Source organism: Cibotium barometz, chromosome 4 (genome assembly GCF_041138505.1).
Source record: "Cibotium barometz isolate CiBa-2024 chromosome 4, ASM4113850v1, whole genome shotgun sequence".
Classification (NCBI taxonomy): Eukaryota; Viridiplantae; Streptophyta; class Polypodiopsida; order Cyatheales; family Cibotiaceae; genus Cibotium; species Cibotium barometz.
Window position 1 is genome coordinate 50,190,155 of NC_141049.1, and position 24,514 is coordinate 50,214,668.

The following is a 24,514-nucleotide window of genomic DNA, read 5'->3' on the forward strand; positions in this document are numbered from 1 at the left end:
AATATATGGATAGGAGTAGAACTTTCCCTCTCTACAAAAGTGTAGGTGTGTTTAATGCATTCGGGTGTTAAAAGTGACTATCAAGTGTAAGTAGAATACATTTTGAGGTGGAAAAGTGACTATCAAGTGTAAGTAGAATACATTTTGAGGTGGAAAAGAAGAATTTTTGGATTTAGGGAAAAGAAATAACCTATTTTTCAATGCAGTATTGCCTTCTTCCTAATTGGCATTAGGAGAAATGTGGACTTAATTTTGGGACTTTTAGTTCTAGAGAGAGAGTGGCGCTCAACCAATGAGGAATAGACTTCTGTATAACGGAGAAATTTGGCATTTTAAAGCCAGAATTCAAGTAAATAGAGTAAAATTATTCTCAAAATGCATCTTAAAATAACATTTACACAACTTAAAATAATAATAAATAATACTATCGAATCTTTGCACGTATGCTAAAAGATAGTAGTAGTCAATGATAGAGAATGGTAGTTAATGATAGAGAATCTCTAAGTTTGCCCCCAAAACTAGCTCTGATCTTCTTCATCTCCAACATAGTCGTTCTTTCTTTTTCTAATTCTCCTCTGAATTAAGCTCTCATCTTCTTCTTCCGTGTGTCTTTTGCTACACAAAATGGCAACCTGTAGAAAGCCTCATACCACTGTATTCAATAGTTAGAATACAGACGATGGGACATTTTTACTTGAATTTGGGCAACTAGATCTTGAAGATAACTTTTGCTAATCTTGTCTCGATCTTTCTAATTAGGTCACGGTATCTAAAATTCTTTTCAGGAGCTAAAGTTTTCTAACTAGGTCTAGAAGGAAAGAATATTCAGAAAACAGATACAAAAGCAAACAAGAAATTGTATACAATAAATAATTTTTAACACATACCTCCACCTTTGGTTAATGTGTCGAGTGCGTTGACCTCTTCGGTGTCAAGCATGTCCTTTGATGCAATTTGGTTCTTCTTTTTAGTTGGGCAATATTTAGCATAATGTCCCATCATCTTACACCTGAAACATTTGACAATAGACAGCTTGGATACGATGTCATTGGTCGGGTTATGCATGTCAGATGCTTCCACAATTTTAACTTTCTTCTTAATATATTTGTTTATTCTACACACAGATGTCGTTCAATCTTTCCTTGAAAGTTGTCCCGATGCTCTTGTTCTTGATTCAAAAGAATAAAGGGAAGTGGTAGAGTATCTTACTATATATTTAGATTAATTACTGGATTTATCTCACTACTATTACTAACAGCTCTTGCTTCTTGACTTACTTAAGAAAGGATCCAATTCATGTTCATTTCTTTCGACTACTCCCCATATTCCCTATCTCTATCTCTCTCTTTTCCCTTTCTTTATCCTCCCTATTACTATTGAAAGATATTCCTTCTACTTCTACTTCTATGATGTAAAAGAATCATGTGGCTATTCTACTATGCTTCTCAGAGGGGTGAACTGAAACTATTGATTGGTTGATTGATCGATATAGATCATGGGGGGGGAATCAATCATGGCCAAGATCTACCACACCAACCCCCCATGGTTCTAGGGCTCTATTCAAATAGGATTGCTATTGTTGCTGCTTCTTCCTAAATAGGAGTTGCATTGTCTATTGTACTTTGTTTTACTATGCTATATTCTTATACGCTTAACTTCATTTCTTCTTTTGGTGTAATCTCCTCTTTAGCATCACTTCCATATATTTCCCATTGCTCTCCTCCCAAGTTTTGTCTTGCAATCTCCAACTAAGTTTCCTCTTTTGATTCTTCCTCTCAAATTAACTATATACAAGAAGCAATAAAAGGCCAATACTCTTTTCTAAGACCTTGACTTCCTTGTATGTTAAGGATAATTTTTTATAAACTTTACTTTATCTGGAAAATTGGCATACTTCTTGTTGTTAAACCTTTGCTTACTGTTGTATTCCTCTAAAAGATCTGAAACATGTACAAAGGTTTTTCCACTTGTAGTCAAGATGTCCCTAAAAACAAGCCTATCAAACTCATTGAGCTCTTATGTATAGTAATATGTCCACAAATTTAAAACATGGGTTAATGAACATAGGCATAAACTTGTGAAAATGATGGCAGACACCAGCTTCCACCAAAAAATCATAGATATTTTCTTCAAGAGAAGAAGTTTTTCCTTTAAAAAAGGAACCCTCCTTAAGTAGTGTAAGAACTAAGCATGCACAAGTTAATTTAGAACTAGTAAAACACGAGTTTACCCTAAGATGGGAGAGGTTCCCTAGTAAGCAATTTTGGGATATCTTATCTCATCTTCAAGTCTCTTTAATCTTCCTAATTACAAAATAAGCATTATTTTAACATTGAAATAATGCTATAAAGGACATTAAGTGGCACCTACTCAAGTGCTAACTTGGATTGCCCAAATCACTGATAACACACTTTAACAAGTGATTAACCACTAGCCCTAAAAGTTACATACTGAAGAAGCCAAAGCCAAAAGGATAGCAACCCAAAAACAAGAAAGGATTATATGGGAGTACATGTTGCACCATGACACCACCATGACATAATGAAATTAGTAAATGTTCCAAATAGACACAATGAATCTTGGATGCCAAAATGATAAGGTGTGTTGCCAAAGCACTATGAAAATATCCACCATGATAGCACATGTTCCCAACATATGTGTTGCCAAAAATGCATTGCCTAGAGGTCAAAAATGAAGAACATGGTATTTTTGGTCAAGCAACATAGAACCCAAATATCATCAAAATGGTAAAATACCATCAAAAGCGATTTAGCCACTCCAGGTTTGCTGGAATGCCTAAATTGCTTTTTATGGTACTTGTTGACCGTGCTCATGGTACTAATATTCTGGCTAGGCATATCATGGTTAATGAAAGAAGAAATTAAGGTATGTGTTATGTGTTGTTTGCAAGAAAATGAAAGCTTTTTCATGGAGTATCACTATGTGCTAATACAAACCAATACTCTCTTGAATAGCTCATCTTAAAATAGAAATTTAATATATTGCTACACTACACAATTCAACTGGCATACTACCACACTACACAATCTAATATCCATGCTAGGCATATCTTATTGATGTAAAAAAGGCTAAGGTAAGCATAGAAATTACCCAAAAAGATAAGTAGTTCTCCAACCAAAATCCTTATGTAGGTGTTCCAGTAGGTATTATGTTGGAGATGCTCAAAGATCTGTGATTCTTGAATAGAACAAGGCACCGATCGAATCTAGCTTTTCTCTTGCACTGGATAAGGGGAGAGTTGGTGCACACCCTACCAGTAGGCTAGTGAAATAGGTGTTGAGATATCGAGCTCATCTAGTGAGGCGGTGGACACTGATGACCCGCCTGGGGGATAGGCCCCACACTTACACCACTGGCATGGTTGGTGAGATCATGGGTGATATGTGGCCAGTGGGATGACAGGCTGTGTGACAACCATTCTAGAGACTGGCATAGTTATAGCGCCAGCTCATTTAGTTGGGTTCACACTATAGAGAACCCTAGTATGTATTTGGTTGAGTACCTTTTCATATGGTGTGTACTCTTATCTTTGTATATGGTATGTTGAGTGTTGTGTGAAGAAAAAGAAGATTTTCAGCCTCTCACCTTGTGTGTTCTCTTTTAGGGTTTTGTGAGTGTGTGTGTGCTTGCAAGAGCTCAAGCTCTCTTCTCCCCTGCATCTTTTCATGGTATCAGAGCTTGGTTCATGGTAAGGGCTGAGCTACAAGCAAGACAAGCACAGGACGCGGTACGAGGGTAAGAGCTTCAACTACTCTTTCCTATTTGTGTTGGCGACTACACCCTTGTCGGGAGCTCTACAGGAGGCACCGACAAATGATCTCTGATTGAGGAGCTTTCTTCGCATGAGTAAAGCTATTGGGCAACTATATGGTCCTATTGGACAATGTTTTTTGGGTTGAGAATGCGTTTCGGGCGCGTTAGGACCTCCGTTTTTCGGAAAGTAGGCAATTTCAAGCACTAAGTCATCGATTCTCTGCAGAGCTCTATTTCAAGAACTGCAGGAAGACAGATTGGTTGTGCAGACATTGTGTGTACTGCAAGGAGGTCAACATTTGCCATTGGGTGTATGTATGCACATTGAGGTCACTGGTTGTTGACATTTGAGTGTAGTACAGTACCGTTGCAGAAAATACAGCAGTTTGTGCAGGACAAACCAGAGTGCTATCTTTGGTAAATTTGTCTGTGTGGCAAGATGTCAAATGATGGCATAAACTAGATTGTTTCTAAGAATCTTGATAAGAACAACTTCCATGCTTGGAGATTCAGGTTGACAAATTTCCTAATGAGAAAGGGTTACTGGGACTATATAGAAGGTGAGCATGAAGAGGCATCGGAGATACCGGAGATCAATCTAACTGCTGCAGATGTGAAAGAGTTCAAGGATTGGAACCAAGGAGCCAAAAAAGTTATGTATTGGCTCTCTATCAGTATACAAGACACCATGATCGGGCACATACAGGATGCCAAGTCCCCCAAGGAGGCGTGGGACACCTTGGTAAAACTCTATGAAACAAATACCAAGGCACGAAAGATACAATTGAAGAATGAACATACTGTGGAGAAAAAGAGTATGTCTGTGAATGACTATGCATTGAAGATCAAGGGTATTGTGGAATCCCTATGCATTGAAGATCAAGGGTATTGTGGAATCCCTTGCATCTATTGGTGTTTCAGTAGATGATGATGATAAGGTGGAAGTCTGTCTACGTGGTCTCGGGCCACAATACAAGGCGTTCAAGATGTCTATTCAAACTCGGGAAAACATTCCCAATTTCATAGATTTAGTGTCTATGTTGATTATAGAAGAGAAGAGCTTGGGTGAAGACCAACCGCCTTCACAAAACAAAAACAGTTCAGAGCAACAGGCCTTCTACACAAGTTCAGGAAGAGGATGAGGTAGAGGAGGCTGTGGGGACGCAGCCAAGGAGGTGGCCAAATAGGTAATCAGAACTATGGCCAGCAGCTCTACACAAGAGACCATAGCATAAGCCTCCAAGCCTCCAAGCCCCCAAGCTCCCAAGCCCCCTTGAGTGTGCCCCATGCCCTTATTATATAGGAGGACCGGACCCTCAAGTGACTCTTGACTTTCCATTTCTCATGTGTGACCCTTGGATGCCTGACCCTAACCTTAACCCTTAAGGTTAGTCCTAACCCATGCTCCACTAGAGCTTGTTCCCATGCTCCCATGCTCACAAGCCTAATGTGGGTTAGCCTCCTAGTATATGCACACATAATGTGTATATAACATAGCACACATAATGTGCATATAACAAGAGTGGTTCAAGGAGATGAAAAACCTTGAAAGACTAGGTTTTGTGGAAACATGGGATGACACTGCTCATCCGATTGCCCATGTTGGAGATGTGCCATTGTCGATGCAGGATGGAAAAGTGAAGTACCTTCTTGCAGATGTACTTCATGTTTCGAACATAACAAAAAATCTGGTTTTAGTTGGCCAGATGATTGAACAGGGTTTGCAGGTTTGGTTTAACCCTGATGGTTGTTATGTTGAAGACTTTAAAGACAAGTGCAGGTTGGTTTTGCAAAAGGCAACTGAGTGGGCAGAATGTTTACATTGAATGTAAATGTGCATGAAGTGAGTGCTACGATGTTTACAAATGTTGTGACAGTTTGGGTGCAGTATAGTACGCACAACAGTTTATATGCAAGTCAAAAAAGAGTGCTGTTTTTGGTAAATTTGTGTTGTAGACAAGATGTCGAATGATGGAATAAACCAAATTGTTGCAGAGAATCTTAACAATAACAACTTCCATGATTGGAGGTCTAGATTAACAAAATTCCTGATGGGAAAAGGTTACTGGGACTACATTGAAGGTGAACATAAGGAGGCACCAGAGATACCAGAGATTAATCCAACTGCTGCAAATGTAAAAGAATTCAAGAATTGGAATCAAGGAGCAAGGAAAGGCATGTATTGGCTTTCTATTAGTATAAAAGACACCATGATTGGGCATATACAGGATTCCAATGCAACCACATTTCCACTCACATCAGCCCCAACAGCTTCTTTTTTAGTAGCATACCAGCTACTCATCTCATCAAAAACAACATCCCTACTTACCCTTAACTCACGTGTAGCAGGGTTATAACACCTGTATCCCTTTTGCTCAAGGGAATACCCAATAAACACACATTTTTCAGCTTTTGGGTCCAGCTTAGTTCTCAGCTCATCTGGCACATACACATATGCAATGCATCCAAAGACTTTAAGATGAGACAAATCAGGTTTTCTGCCAGTAAACCTCTCCTCTGGAGTTACATCATGTATGGCTGCAATTGGAGTCCTGTTCATGATGTAAACTGCTGTAGAAACAGTCTCAGCCCAATAGCTATATGCGGCATATTCTTCTCTCCCATCAATGCTCGCGCAATCTCAGCAATGTGCCTATTTTTTCGCTCAGCAACTCCGTTTTGCTACAGAGTGTATCTGCATTATGTAAACTGTCTCCGAATACCATTCTTCTTTAAAAAATCAGAGAACTCATTGGAGAAATACTCTCCCTCTCCATGACCTTAGGCACTTTACATATTTTCCTGTTTTCTTTTCAACCATAACTCTGAAATTCTGAAAATGAGTGAACACCTCACTCTTCTCCTTCATGAAGTATACCCACACTTTCCTTGTGTGGTCATCAATAAATGTCACATAATACCTGCTAGCCTCCCATAGACATGGTCTTCGCATAAGACCCCATACATGTGAATGCACAACATCTAGTGTATTTTTGCTCACATTTCTGTCACGTGGAAATACATGCTTTGTTTGCTTTCCAAATTGGCATGCTTCACATATTTTCTGCATACCTTCAACTTTAAACTTTGGCAGCCCTATCACAATTCCTTTAGTCTGCATAGACTTCATTCTCTACACATTCACATGTCCAATTCTTTTATGCCAAAACCCAATGATCTCAATTTGTATATATACAACCAATGGAAAATTTAAGACCTCTTTACAGTACACACAGTATCTGCACAACCAATCGCCCTTCATGTAGTTCCAAAAATAGAGTTCTGCAGAGAATTGAAACTTACCCGCAATAGTGCCTGGCCGTGAACTGAAAAATGGAGGTACAGACGTGCCCAAAATGCAATTTTGGCCCAAAATTTTTTTGTCCAACAAACAATTTCTTTCCAATGAATAGTATAGTTGCCATGTAGCTCTGCTCCCGTGAAGAAAGCTCCTCAATCGGAGTTTGTTTGCTAGTGCCTCTCAAAGAGCTCCTCACAAGGGTGTAGTAGCCAACACAAAGGGGAAAGAGTAGATAAAGCTCTTACCCTCGTATCGCTTCCTATGCTTCTCTTGCTTGCCGCTCAGCCCTTAGCATGGACCAAGCTCTAATACCATGAAAAGATGCAGGGGAGAAGAGAGCTTGAGCTCTTGCAAGCTCACACACTCACACAAACCCTAGAAGAGAACACACAAGGTTTCATGAGATATATTGGATGAGTTTTGCTAGTAAGAGGAGATTATGAAGCAGATTGGTGAACTATTAGAGAAGGAATTAGTGTGTGACCAAGTTCTTTATCATTTTGTTCATATGTCTTGTGGTGTAAAAGAAGAATGGTTCATTCCGCACATGCATGGATTACACGACACTAAATAAGAAGCCATTAAGAATCAGTTTCCCTTATCGAGGATTGATGATACCTTGGACAAATTTCTTGGACAAATTGGATGGTTCATCATGCATTAGTCGCATTGACCTCAAGAGTAGCTACCATCAAGTGAGAGTGATGTTGTGATGGGAATTTTTTCTCAGGTTTTGACGCATGTTTGCTCAAAAATGTGTATGGATACCCATATGTTTCTACATTGGCTTTGCCCTTTTCCACTTGGAATCATAAGGTCGGCATTAGGTTGGGTATCAAGTTTTTTTGGATCTCGACGAACTCCCATCAAAGACGATTGTTTTTTTAAATTTTCTACATTGAATGCCATCATTGTTTTATTTTGTAAATATCATGTGGGATTAAGTCTTGTAGAAGGCTAAGGTTTAGTTTTTTTTAAAAAGAGCCATATATAATCTTACGTGGGGAGCACGCTTTGGAAGTGTTTTTTGAATTAAATTTTTAGAAAGCTAAAATTGGCTAGAAGCTCATGGCTATTTAAGCCGTATGATTTTATTTGTAAAGAAGGTGGAGGAATCGGTGAGAGAGAAAGAGTTGACTTTAATAATAATAAAAAGTTCTTGTTTTCTTTAAACAAAGCTTCAAGGTATGCACATGTGAGAGAGAGAACTTCAGCCTGCTACGTATAGTAGAGAGCATTATTACCATCATCAACACCACATCATTGTTGGTGTACAAATAGGTAGTGCGATGGGAGGAGCTGATGCTAGAAGAAGGTAGCGGAGGTTGCTATATAAGGGCTATAGATGGCTTTTCCAACACATGTGGTGTCTTAGCATTGTGAGAGAGCTTAGAGCTCTTGTGTGCCCCTCCTATCAAGATCGATCCATGCTGTTACACCTGTATGGGGTGTGGTGTTCGCATTGTGGTTGGTCGTCGTCCGTCAACTTCCATTGTTGGTGTGGCTTGGTTGTTTGGCCATAGTCGTGTCTTGGTAGCTTTTGTGGTCACTTTTCAATGGCTTCTTGTGGTCACTTTTTGGCAGTTGTCTAGTGGTGATTCTTGTACAATCGGGATTATCTCTTCGGCTTTATCAAGCCCTAGTGGACATCCACATGGCCATTTTGTTAAAAAATCATATTAACACCATTTAACAAAAGTTAAAAAAAGCTGGAAGCTTCATCAATTTTTTAGAATCCAAGGAATCCTCTTATGAGGGGATTTCTTTTTCCCGAGAAGTAAAAGAACTCTCAAGTTCACAAACAACAACTTCTTTCTTGAAGAGTGTTCACGCACACTTGGTACTTGTGTGTTCAAACTTTTCTTGACATCACTTTCTTGAGACCATTGAAGGACGAGATACTACAAGTGGTGGTATGTGTGTAGACTAGTCAAGGAAATACTCTCTAGCCTCTTCTACGAACACAAATTGATGCATTCATATAGATCCTCAAATGTGCCACATTTTTGGTGGAGTGAGCATGGAGGACTCTCTTTGATGTAGATTACCATTATTTTTTGGTGATTTCTCTATGTTTTTCCCAACATAGATGGTGATGCATTTTACCCCAATGGTTCTTTATCCATGGATGTGTTTCTTGAAAAGATGCAGGGGGGAAGAGAGCTTGAGCTCTTGCAAGCACACACACACTCACAAAACCCTAATAGAGAACACACAAGGTGAGAGGCTCAATAAAATCAATCTTTTATGCATCTTCCTATGCATAAATTCATTTTTAAATGAAAATGACACTTTTGAATTAAAATTCAATCTTTTATGCATCTTCCTATGCATAAACTCAATTTAGATGAGAATTGACACTTTTGAATTAAAAATCCATCTTTTATGCATCGTCCTATGCATAAATTCAATTTGGATGAGAATAACACTTTTGAATTAAAAATCCATTCTTTTATACATCTTCCTATGCATAAATTTAATTTGGTAGGAATTACACTTTTAGAATAAAAGAATTTCTCTTATGCATCTAAGTTATGCATAAAATCCATTTATGATGAAAATCACACTTTTAGTATAAAAAGAATATCTTTTATGCATACCTCTATGCATGAAATCCAATATGATAAAAGTAACACTTTTACAATAAAATAATCAACTTTTATGCATACCTCTATGCATGAAATCCAAATATGATAAAGTAACACTTTTATATTAAAATAATCAGCTTTTATGCATACCTCTATGCATGAAATTCAAATATGATAAAAGTAACACTTTTATATAATAAAATAATCAACTTTTATGCATACCTCTATGCATGAAATTCAAATATGATAAAAGTAACACTTTTACATTAAAATAATAATCTTTTATGCATACCTCTATGCATGAAATTCAAATATGATAAAAGTAACACTTTTATATTAAAATAATAATCTTTTATGCATACCTCTATGCATGAAATCCAAATATGATAAAAGTAACACTTTTATATTAAAATAATAATCTTTTATGCATACCTCTATGCATGAAATCCAAATATGATAAAAGTAACACTTTTATATTAAAATAATAATCTTTTATGCATACCTCTATGCATGAAATCTAAATATGATAAAAGTAACACTTTTATATAATAAAATAATCAACTTTTATGCATACATCTATGCATGAAATTCAAATATGATAAAAGTAACACTTATACATTAAAATAATAATCTTTTATGCATACCTCTATGCATGAAATCCAAATATGATAAAAGTAACACTTTTATAATAAAATAATAATCTTTTATGCATACCTCTGTGCATGAAATTCAAATATGATAAAAGTAACACTTTTACATTAAAATAATAATCTTTTATGCATACCTCTGTGCATGAAATCCAAATATGATAAAAGTAACACTTTTACATTAAAATAATAATCTTTTATGCATACCTCTATGCATGAAATCCAAATATGATAAAAGTAACTCTTTTACATTAAAATAATAATCTTTTATGCATACCTCTATGCATGAAATCCAATTATGCATAATATAAAAATCAATTTCTCTATGATTACAATGAATATCTTTCAATTAATCTAGGATGATAATTCCTAGAATATGGTAAGAAGTTCTGTTTTCATGCTTTGAATGAAATTATTTTATGTGTAATTTTTATAAAAATTTTGCCATAGCTCCGCTACTATGACTGATAAATCTCAATTTATTTTGAAGGATAAAGCTTATCATTAAGAGAATGATTAGAATGATCCCTAATTGGATCATTAACCCAATAATGGATTGAATCATCAATATTCATGAAATACATAAACTAAAAGCATAGAAAAAAGCCATTAATTTGGCCTCAAGTATAGATTAATCTTGGATTAAAGAAAAGCTTTATGAAAACCTTCATTTGGATTGAGAATGGGTCATGAGTATGACCATTTCTTGAGTGAGAGAGAGAAATTACATAAAACCATTAGAATTAAGCATAAATGGAAATTTATGTAATTCTTAACTATCATTAATCAATTAACTTCAATAGCATTCATCAAATTATGTAACTCTTCATTACCATTCATCAATTAACTTTAATAGCATTCAAAAATCATTCCAATTAAGCTTCTCAAGCTTGAGAGGGGTTGAGAAGAGAGAAACATTGAGAAATTATAGAAAAGATCTAAATTCACCACCATTTACCTTACAAATTGCTTGATTCTTTGTTCACGGTAGAGGCCCCCCCAACCAATCAATTGGTTTAGTATGTTGATGGAGCCACCAATGGGGACTGAAGAAAGAGGGAAGCTCCAATTTCTCCAATTTGGAGAGAATTTTAGAGAATAATAGAAATTAGCATTATTTCAGCATAACTCTAGTATAGTAAAATTCTCCTTTTTTTCAAAGGATTCATGTTCTATTTATAGGAGAGGGAAGCTCTAACCAAAGCTAACTGATTTTTAGAATTTTTTAGATTTTAGTTTGGTTGAATTTGGACTAGATTTGGACCTAGTTTGGTTCCTTTTTTATTCGGTTTGGTTCCATTTTGATTTGGTTTGGTTCAAGAGAGAGGAGAGATAAAAATATCACATTATTTTTTAGTTTAAAACTCATTCAAGTATGTGAAGTATGCACCTCCTTTAAGGGACTCCCCTTCCTTACATATGTATCAAAATGGAATCATTATACCCAAAATATCTCATATTTTTTTATATTACTCATAGTTTCTTACTAATAAACCTTGTACATAGTCAACTTTTCATCTTATGTGAGCATTTACTCATTTTTGGATATCTTCTTTTACAAATTGGTTTATCTCCTCCCCACACATGGATTGATCCTATTGGCCTACAGGAACCTTAATTGGACCATAATCTAAATTTTTTTGAAAATCTAGACCCTTAGGCTAAGGTCCTTTATACCCATTTCTAATTAATTCCAATTGCACATTGGAAAGTTCTTTTTGAATTTTTGTTTCAGGGAAATTCGTTTTAATATTATGAGAAATTTTTCTACCTAAAAATATTCAAAATCTGAATATTCTCTCTCTAGAATATTTTCTCTCTCTATGTCAAAACAGGTAGACACAAGATCTTTTATATTTCTGAAGAGGGGATTGATTACAGGGGAAGATGCTGGATATCTTGAGAGGCTGGGGAGGAATCTTACATTCTCTCCCACTTGAAAAACACGAGATGTCCTCATCTCGCAAACTGAGTAATTTCGCAAGATGCACGAATATGAGGCAGAGAAAATTTAATTAAGATTAACCACCAAGAAAAGTGTCAAAGAGAGCAAGACTCAAGACAAGAACCAAGATTTCAACTTTATTCACTCTTGGAACATATATAGCAAGATAGAAGAACTTTTTACAATTCCATAAGCTCGTCCATCATATGGTCACAAAAGCAGCACTCACAAGCTGCACACGTATAAGGTAACTCATCTATGGAAATAATTCGGCTGGATATTGCAGCACCTACCTCAGTGGTATGAGGTGATCTAACAAAAGGACCTCTAAGAGGCAAGCCGAAAATGGGATAAAGGCATATCTTCTGATGAGGAAGAAAACACGCTAGTAAGAAGACCCGCTCAGAAAATCCACCATGCCTTGATCTCATCACGCAGTAGTATCGGGGACCCAAACCCAAGGCTTCAATAACCATAGCCAAGCGGATATTGTTACGAAAGTGCTGCCAACCCCACGGTGTTACCCTAGTTATGTCTTGACAGGTCTGCCATTTGGTCTGAACTACAGAAGTTCCCAAGTGAGGGAAAAGTGAGCGCTCATATAGTTCAATAAAATCCTTCTTTACAGACTCACTTGCGTCTTGAAGGTGAGAAATCATCATGGATAAAACCAAGTCTTGCTGCCAAGCCATGAAAGAGATTAAGAAAGAAAGGAGATTCGATGGAAGTAAGATTACTGCGAGTGGCAAGTAAGAGTTATGACTTATATAAAACAAAGAACTAGCATAACCTAGAAGCCAACGGGGTATCTTGTCACTGAAGTTTTACCGTCTTTCCATGATTTGGTTTTGGCACATATTTCTATAGAAGGCTTACATGAAATACATTATGAACTTTGAGATGAGGAGGTAAAAGAAGCTCGTAGGCTAAGTCACCTACTTTCTTTGAATTCAGATATGGCCCACAATATCTGGGGGATAACTTCTTATACTTCTCAAGAGATAAAGAACTTCTTTTGGGCCGTACTCAAATGAAGACCAAAACCTTGGTATCCAAAACACCTATTCTCACTTCTGAACTCATCGTTCTGAATCCTTGAAACAGGTGGGGCTCCTGAGAAGTATTCTGGGGAAAGGGTCTTCCTTTTTTAAATAGAATCTTTCTTTTATATTAGAGAGGGAATAATTATAAGATCAGAAAGGGAGGTTCTTACTCCTGTATACCTCGAAGGCTGGGGGAGGAATCTTACATTCTACCCCACTTAAAAAGTGCCAGATGTCCTCATCTCACAAAGTAGAGGACAACTCTTTTTCTTAAGATCCAATTTATTCTGGGGTTCCTTATATTCTGGTCAACCCAACAGAATACGGGGATAAATATCCCTTATATAGAACTCATCATTAAATAACAATTCATTCAAATCATATCATTCATATCTTTAACACGATAATGGTCCATTAGATCGAAAATTTTCTTTCTGAACATTTCCCCACGGAAATTTCAGTCAAGCAAGTTCTCAATTTGTCATTCCTTAACTTGATCTACCGTGTCGAGTGTTAACAGTAGCAATTCGACAGCACAATCCACTAATCTCATAGTGATTTGCTGAAATCATTAACATCATTCCAGTTATGAATATCATCACACAGGGACTCATCCCATTCATCCTCATTGAGGTTTCGCTCAGCTTATTACATTTCAACCAATTTTCAAGAATCATCATTTTTTAATTCAGAATCCAAATCAACTCATCAGTTCTCAAACAGAATTAAAAATCATATCAACCACATTCGAATTCATCAACTGGATAGCATTAATGCTTATAATTTCAAGTCTTAGATTTACTCGTATATACTGCCGGTAAGAGCTGCAGTTATACCCTCGGTATATACGGGTAGTCATGGTACTTGGAACTATAAGGTAAATACCATCATGTCTAGGCCTCAAGCAAGTCCGGGATTCCATATAATTGCGGTACTTCCATTTGAAGACCCAATTACTAATTTACGAATTTTTAGTTTGAATATCAAATTGTATGAATTATATCACACAATTACAACCTTTTTGTGCTTCTTGATAAATTTTTAACATATTTGGCTTCTCAGTTGATCTTTATTAACCAATTTGCTCTGTGAGATCCCTGTTCCCATCGCGCAATGGCCATCGCGCAATGGATTCAGGGTGCTAGCAGCGGAAGTAGCACATCTTGCGCAGGACAGGGGTCCCACATTCGGGGCCTCGCACACGGATATCCGGACAAGAGACTAATCCGTCGGTTTTTCCAAAACCAATCCCGGAAAAATCTTCCTTTACCCGGAAAGCACGAGCGATTCCACCAGGATAACTCTTTACTCTAACGTAGTCAAGACCATTATTGATCAAACTGATCCGACTGCACCTATAAAGGTACTCGGTCAGATCAAGGAAGAACTTGCACTTGGATCATTGGGATCAACGCTTTTTTCCCCATCAAGAGGCACAACCGTTGATTCTTATCCATAGAACAATTACTATCCGGGATTTACTTCATCTATCGTAATAACAGAAATTGAGTCTCGATTTACAGATCCATCAGTGCAGTCTAACCCCATCCAGTCCCATGGGTTAGCCAACCGCCCAACCACTGTAATGATGGGATCCAATTAAGAATTTGATTAGGTTTTGTCCCGGGTACCAAGGAAAAGAGTTCCAAGGCCCCCTAGCCGGAAGTTCATGCAAACATAAAACTAGTCACACCACTTACACACCCAATATGAAATTGCCTTTTTCTTAGCATCAGCTAACTTTAAAACAATCCTTTAATGAAACCATTATGTCACTGATGACAATCCTCAGTCTCTGGTTGAATCCTTATTTTCAGTCGTTCATTCATCGGTATACTTATGGCATCATTGGCAACCAGAATGCTCACCACCTGTTCACTCAGGGGCCTTTTTCCATAGTTCCTAGCTCATAGTAACCGGTAATATATTCATATAATAGAATGGAATCTCTGTGGAAGATCAGCAAGATCAACCCACAGATCCATATAAAAGAGCCATGGACTCATCCGTTGAGGACTAGCAAGGTCAATCAACCAGATCCATGCCCGGTTTCAGAAAACAACTCTTACTCCTTATTCCAATATCTTCCACGACGCACGTGTGGGTATCTTCGGCGACCCAGAGCCCGAGCACTGTATGGTCAGCACCCTCTAGGATCCTTCGCAGGTGACCTAGCGCTTCACTCATAGGCCGCTTCCTTGGTCCCTCATCCACTGTACCGGAAGCTCACCATTTAAATCGAACTGAGGCTGGTCAAGACCTCGGTCTGCTACGCTAGACCTCCTCCATTGACTCTCCGTCAGCACTTGCAACTTTATCAGATTGGTCTCCATGACCTTAATCTACAAGACGGTCAAAATGCTTCACCAGCATTCTCGACATAAAACAGTCATTTACAAACAGTCACAAAATACAGTCACAAAATGCTTCACCAGCATTCTCGACATAAAACAGTCATTTACAAACAGTCACAAAATACAGTCACAAAATGCTTCACCAGCATTCTCGACATAAAACAGTCATTTACAAACAGTCACAAAATACAGTTTCTATATCGAACTCTTGTCTTTCCACATTATCCCTCCTCAATCCACATTACTTAATCCACATTCCATTCAATGTGTATTTGTTTTCATTCATTTACTCATATCGACGACACATTATTTTCCATACACATTCTCATTATTCTACATACACATCCATGCATACCTCCATTTTCACATCCTCATTCATACATCCACATCCACATACATAACCATCCATCCACATCTCCATGCATACATCCACATGCATAATCACATTCACATCCATACATCTACATCTATATGCGTACATCCACATCTCCATGCATACGTCAACATCTCCATGCATATATCCACATCCATAATCACATTCACATCCATAATCACATTCACATCCATACATCTACATCTACCTACATATATCCACATCTCCATGCATACATCAACATCTACCTACATATATTCACATCTCCATAATCACATTCACATCCATACATCTACATCTACATCTACCTACATATATCCACATCTCCATGCATACATCCACATCCACATTCTCATTCACATCTATACATCTACATCTACATGTATACATCCGTTTTCACATTCATACATCCACACTCCCATTTCCACATCCACACATCCACATACATACATCCATTTCCACATTCCCATTCATATAGCCACATATGCCTTCACATCTATTCTTTAATCACATCCATTCTCGCCCTATCACAACCCATATACATCTTATCCCATCACATACACTTCTTACCTCATCTCATACACATCTTATCATATCTTAACTCATCTTATCACATCCTAACTCATCTCATATGCATCTTATCACATCTTATCACATCTCATACACCTCTTATCACATCTTAACTCATCTTATCACATCTTATCACATCCTATCACATCTCATACACATCTTATCACATCTTATCACATCTTATCACATCTCATACACCTCTTATCACATCTTAACTCATCTTATCACCTCTTATCACATCCTATCACATCTCATACACATCTTATCACATCTTAACTCATCTTATCACATCCTAACTCATCTCATATGCATCTTATCACATCTTATCACATCTCATACACCTCTTATCACATCCTATCACATCTCATACACATCTTATCACATCCTATCACATCTCATATGCCTCTTATCACATCCTATCACTTCCCATATCTATTTATAGAATACAAGAGAATTCTTATATTTGATATAAGATTTCTCTACACATCTATTTATGCATAAATTCCATTTAAGGAGACTAACACTTTCGAAATAAAAATCAATATTTTATGCATCTTCCTATGCATAAATTCATTTTTAAATGAAAATGACACTTTTGAATTAAAATTCAATCTTTTATGCATCTTCCTATGCATAAACTCAATTTAGATGAGAATTGACACTTTTGAATTAAAAATCCATCTTTTATGCATCGTCCTATGCATAAATTCAGTTTGGATGAGAATAACACTTTTGAATTAAAAATCCATTCTTTTATACATCTTCCTATGCATAAATTCAATTTGGTAGGAATTACGCTTTTAGAATAAAAGAATTTCTCTTACGCATCTAAGTTATGCATAAAATCCATTTATGATGAAAATCACACTTTTAGTATAAAAAGAATATCTTTTATGCATACCTCTATGCATGAAATCTAATATGATAAAAGTAACACTTTTACAATAAAATAACCAACTTTTATGCATACCTCTATGCATGAAATCCAAATATGATAAAGTAACACTTTTATATTAAAATAATCAGCTTTTATGCATACCTCTATGCATGAAATTCAAATATGATAAAAGTAACACTTTTATATAATAAAATAATCAACTTTTATGCATAACTCTATGCATGAAATTCAAATATGATAAAAGTAACACTTTTACATTAAAATAATAATCTTTTATGCATACCTCTATGCATGAAATCCAAATATGATAAAAGTAACACTTTTATATTAAAATAATAATCTTTTATGCATACCTCTATGCATGAAATCCAAATATGATAAAAGTAACACTTTTATATTAAAATAATAATCTTTTATGCATACCTCTATGCATGAAATCCAAATATGATAAAAGTAACACTTTAATAATAAAATAATAATCTTTTATACATACCTCTGTGCATGAAATCCAAATATGATAAAAGTAACACTTTTACATTAAAATAATAATCTTTTATGCATACCTCTATGCATGAAATCCAAATATGATAAAAGTAACTCTTTTACATTAAAGTAATAATCTTTTATGCATACCTCTATGCATGAAATCCAATTATGCATAATATAAAAATCAATTTCTCTATGATTACAATGAATATCTTTCAATTAATCTAGGATGATAATTCCTAGAATATGGTAAGAAGTTCTCTTTTCATTCTTTGAATGAAATTATTTTATGTGTAATTTTTATAAAACTTTTGCCATAGCTCCGCTACTATGACTGATAAATCTCAATTTATTTTGAAGGATAAAGCTTATCATTGAGGGAATGATTAGAATGATCCCTAATTGGATCGTTAATCCAATAATGGATTGAATCATCAATATTCATGAAATACATAAACTAAAAGCATAGAAAAAAGCCATTAATTTGGCCTCAAGCATAGATTAATCTTGGATTAAGGAAAAGCTTTATGAAAAGCTTCATTTGGATTGAGAATGGGTCATGAGTATGACCATTTCTTGACTGAGAGAGAGAAATTACATAAAACCATTAGAATTAAGCATAAATAAAAATTTATGTAATTCTTAACTATCATTAATCAATTAACTTCAATAGCATTCATCAAATTATGTAACTCTTCATTACCATTCATCAATTAACTTCAATAGCATTCAAAAATCATTCGAATTAAGCTTCTCAAGCTTGAGAGGGGTTGAGAAGAGAGAAACATTGAGGAATTATAGAAAAGATCTAAATTCACCATTTACCTTACAAATTGCTTGATTCTTTGTTCACGGTAGAGGCCCCCAACCAATCAATTGGTTTAGTATATTGATGGAGCCACCAATGGGGATTGAAGAAAGAGGGAAGCTCCAATTTCTCCAATTTGGAGAGAATTTTAGAGAATAGTAGAAATTAGCATTATTTCAGCATAACTCTAGTATAGTAAAATTGTCCTCATTTTTTTCAAAGGATTCATGTTCTATTTATAGGAGAGGGAAGCTCTAACCAAAGCTAACTGATTTCTAGAATTTTTCAGATTTCAGTTTGGTTGAATTTGGACTAGATTTGGATCTAGTTTGGTTCCTTTTTTATTCGGTTTGGTTCCATTTTGATTTGGTTTGGTTCAAGAGAGAGGAGAGATAAAAATATCACATTATTTTTGAGTTTAAAACTCATTCAAGCATGTGAAGTATGCACCGCCTTTAAGGGACTCCCCTTCCTTACATATGTGTCAAAATGGAATCATTATACCCAAAAAATCTCATATTTTTTTATATTACTCATAGTTTCTTACTAATAAACCTTGTACATAGTCAACTCTTCATCTTATGTGAGCATTTACTCATTTTTGGGTATCTTCTTTTACAAATTGGATTTATCTCCTCCCCACACATGGATTGATCCTATTGGCCTACAGGAACCTTAATTGGATCATAATCTAAAATTTTCTGAAAATCTATACCCTTAGGCTAAGGTCCTTTATACCCATTTCTAATTAATTCCAATTGCACATTGGAAAGTTCTTTTTGAATTTCTATTTTAGGGGAATTGATTTTAATATTATGAGAAATTTTTCTATCTAAAAATATTCAAAATTTGAATATTCTCTCTCTAGAATATTTTCTCTCTCTATGTCAAAACAGGTAGAGACAAGATCTTTTATATTTCTGAAGAGGGGATTGATTACAGGGGAAGATGCTAGATATCTTGAGAGGCTGGCGAGGAATCTTATAGTAAGAGAATCTAGCTCAGGGCCAGCAAAGATGATGTAGATTTGTTCATGGTAGCTTGGCCCTAGGGCCAAGCTAGATTATCTTGTGTGTGGTATCTAGATTCTCCTTTGTGGTAGAATGGCCCTTGGGTCCAAGCTAGATTGTCTTGTGTGTGGTATCTAGATTCTCCTTTGTGGTAGAATGGCCCTTGGGTCCAGCAATGCATGTGTATGCCAAGAGTGACCCTTGCAAGGAAATCTATAGCTTGTCCCTATAGGACCAAGCTATTTGGCAAGAGAATCTAGCTTGGCGCTAGGGCCAAGCTACCAAGAAAAAATCTACATCATCTTTGCTAGTTGATTGGGGTCCTAGGGCCAATCCAGCTGCCATCAACAAAGCAACTCCATTTATGTTGGTAGATTGGTCCTAGAGCCAAGCTACCATGCACAATTCAAATTTTGAATTTCCTGCCAATATTTGAGATTTGGAATTTCTCGACAAAGTTTAAAATTTGAGTTTCCCATAGAATTCAATAGGGACATTCAAATTTCTCCCCTTGGTCCCATCTATGCATGTGTAGGGAAATACTCACCCTTACAAGAGAATCTAGCTTGGCCCTAGGGCTAATCTTCCTTATAAGAGAATCTAGATTGGCCCTAGGGCCAAGCTATCAAGAATAAATCCACATTCTCTTGCTAATAGCTTGGCCCTAGGGCGAGCAAAGATGATGTAGATTCGTTCATGGTAGGTTGCCCCTAGGGCCAAGCTAGATTCTCTTGTGTGTGGTATCTAGATTCTCGTGTGTGGTAGAATGGCCCTTGGGCCGAGCAATGCATGTGCATGCCAAGAGTGACCCTTGTAATAAGGGAATCTATATCTTGTCCTCCCTACGGCCAAGCTATCTTGCAAGAGAATCTAGCTTGGCCCTAGGTCCAAGCTAGCAAGAACAAATCTATATCCTCTTTGTTGTTAGCTTGGCTGCCGCCCTAGGACCAAGCTAGATTCTCTTGTAATAAGGGAATCTATATCTTGTCCCTATGGCCAAGCTATCTTGCAAGAGAATCTAGCTTGGCCCTAGGTCCAAGCTAGCAAGAACAAATCTATATCCTCTTTGCTGTTAGCTTGACTGCCGCCCTAGGACCAAGCTAGATTCTCTTCTATGTGTGGTAGCTAGATTCTCTTGTGTTCCCTAGAGCCATTCTCTCAAGATTGCATGGTAGAATGGCCCTTGGGCCCATCTAGGCATGTTTATGGCAAAAGTGACCCTTGTAAGAGGATCTAGCTTGGCCCTAGGGTGCCAAGCTAGCAAGAACAAATCTACATCATCTTCGTTGGTTGATTGGTCCTAGAGACAAGCTACCATCAACAAAGAAACTCCATCTTTGTTTGGTAGATTGTTCCAAGCTACCATGCACAATTTGAATTTTGAATTTCTCGGCAACATTTGAGATTTTGAATTTCATGTCAAATTTAAAAAATTTAATTTCCCACAAAATTCAAATTTATCTCCAAGAATGGCCATAGGGACATTCAAATTTCTCCCCTTGGTCCCATCTATGCATGTGCATGAAAATACTGACCCTTACAAGAGAATCTAGCTTGACCCTAGGGACAAGCTTTTTGTAAAAGAATCTAGCTTGGCCCTAGGGCCAAGCTACAAAGAATACATCTACATTCTCTTGTTGATAGCTTAGGACAAGCTACCCTGGTTAATTGGTCCTACGGACAACCTAGATTCTCTTGCAAGATAGCTTGGCCCTAGGGAAAAGTTATAGATTACCTTCCAAGATTCACTTTTAGCATGCACATGTGTTGTTGGGGCCCAAGGGCCATTATACCACACAAGAGAATATAGATACCATACACAAGAGCATCTATCTTGGCCCTAGGGCCAAGCTACCATGGAAAAATCTACATCATCTTTGGTGACTCTAGGGCGAGGCTAGAATGGCCCTAGGAAAGACCTACCGAGTCACTGCACGCGCAAGGCAGAACAAGGAGGTATCAAGCTCATAGGACAGTTTTGCAGGAGCTTCGTCATATTGAATAACACATGCAGCCTGTGATATCCAGGCTCCATTTCCAGAGGATTGTGCGTGAAATTTGTGAGCAATGGAGTATTGGCATGTGGTCGGCAATCATCTGCATTATTGTGTCTTCAAGAAATCACTGAGGACTGGATCATCAAGTTTTTGGAGGATCCTTACTTTCTTACCGCTCATGCCCACAAGCTGACAATAATGCCGAGGGATTTTGATACCCTTCGTTGATTGGAGTACAGATATGACCATATGCTTGTTCCTATTTCTGCAACAAACGATCCTCGAATGTGGCGTATCCTTATAGTTCTCCCCCTCCATTCTCGTACAAGGTCATCTGAGAAATCCCATGCTCCTCCATGAGACAGGGACACCCGTTCTCAGAGTAGGTTAAGACTTGAACACCCCAGTGATGATGCCCCTCAAGCAGAACCTCACAAACAACTAGAATCGGCAGAGGCACAACCACAACCGGAGGCTACTGTAGCACAACCACACCCCTCCGCTGAAGTTCAAATTGTTATAGAAGAAGAAGATGCAGAGACAGGATAGAAAGGGAAGTAAGTCTGATTGAAGCAGACAATATTAGAGAATTGAGAGTTTTGGAGGCTGTTGCACCGGTTAGAGCGGCATTTTCACTTCAGGGCCAAAGAGTTGTCAGGCATCTAGATGGATACGATTTAAATGTTTTGAGGATTGATGCAATGGAAATCACAGATAACATTGTCAATATTTTACTATGGTATGTATAGTATATACAATGCATGATGTATATAGTATGATGCATGACTGAGCTGTAAGTACCAGTGGACTAATTCTGTGTTCTTTTCATTGTTGCCTTTAGGTATTGTATATTACTACTACCAGAAGATGTCCAAAACTGTACATATACTGTGGATCCTCTCATTTCCGTGGCATTACAAAATGAGAGCTCATCATTTTTGAACCTTATGTCCTGGTTTGAACGAGTGAACCTTGACTTGGCAAGACTTATTTTCACGTCTTACCATGAAGAGAGTCTCATGTTAAGTTTAAAATTGGCATCAAATATTTGGTAATCTATATGTGTTTTCTTTAATAACACCTGTCCTCTTTGTTTTTTTCAACTGACACTGGAGTTTGTTTTTGTACAATATTGAGCAAAACACATGTTATTTTGCTAACTCTGTTCAGCAATATCATGGCCGCATTAGAGAGTAAGTCCCTATTGACATTTCCCTCTTCAACAAGCATATAGATTTATTTAAGCAGGATAAGCTAATGCTTGTTTTTTTGATCTCTCAGATGTTCTCAAAAGTTTGTATATGCATTGGATCTCCTAATGGAGCCGAACCTTGTACAACAATGACATATCATAAGATAAGGGTGTCAGTCTAGCCAAATGATGTTAGCTGTGGATGGAGGATAGTCCTAAACGCCTATCTTTTAATAAAGAAATTTTTTGATATTCTTGATGTAAGTGATGTTTGTAATGTAGACTTGCATAATCAAATGTAGCTATAATGTCCCTAACAAAGCTTTTCTCTGTGTACAAGAAATAAGTCTGAACAAATATGCTCCCTTGCATGTAAAACAGTTCAGGATAAAATCTATACAAAGAATTATTTTGGTTGTCCATGATCGTGTAGAAGAAGAGATCAGGAGGGCAGACAAATTTGCAAGGGAAGCTGCAGAGAGAATACGTCCACGAGACGAGGAGCGGCAAAGATAAGTTGAAGAACATGTGGCTACCCTGAATGAGTATGATAGGCTGTAAGCGGAGGTGGATGCGTGGGTGGAATCCAAGAGGCAAGTCGAGCTGCAGCAGAGGGAAAGAGAAAAAACACTTTGGGAAGAAATGGAAAGGCTAGAGGAGAAAAATGAAAGGCCTCCTCACTCCCAAGCATAGTTGACCTCTCAATCATGGCGTCGCTCCCGTGCCCCTCACTCTTCTGATCGGCGTTACCATCATTAGACTTATATTTACATTTGTAACATTAATATTAATTTTGTAAGAGACCTGATATTGTTTTGTAAGAAAAGAATCTTTTATATATACAATTGCTTTTAGAGTTACAATGTCTCAATACTGTCATCATTCAACGATCAATCAAGTGAATAGCATGAGAGAGAGATTCTTTGCAGAAAGTCATTTTCTCTTTTCGCCCTTGGCACCTGTAAAAAAGGGGTTTTGTTAGTGGTATCTTACATAATTTTATACAGAGCATACTAAATGGTCAATGTAAATATAAATGGTTTACCTTTTTAGTATCCATTGTAAATGTATAATATTTTGGCAATTGTTCAATATCCTCGTATATGTAAGGTCTTCTCTAATTTGAGAAAGAGATGTTTTAGATAGTGTGTTCAGCATTGTAAGAAATTGTCCTTCCAAATATATCTCCATTACTTGTAATGAGAATATATTTTAAGTCCTCTTTAAAAATATTATTTTCCCCTCTTGAGTAATTTGGGGACGACTAGGTTACTCTTGCGTCATGCCGGCTAGGTTAATATCGTAGGTGACACGACTATAAATATTAATATGTGCGGTATATGACGTATGCTTGGGGCTGTCTATGATTATTTCAGTTAGGTTTGTACGGCAGGGTGATTCTTGGGGTACCTACGCCTGGAAGTCAATATTAGATAAAATAGGAAAAATCCCTCAAAATGGGAATGTATTTAAAAAATTTGTATTGGCCAAACTTGAACATGCAAACTCCAAATTTGTCGGACAAAGT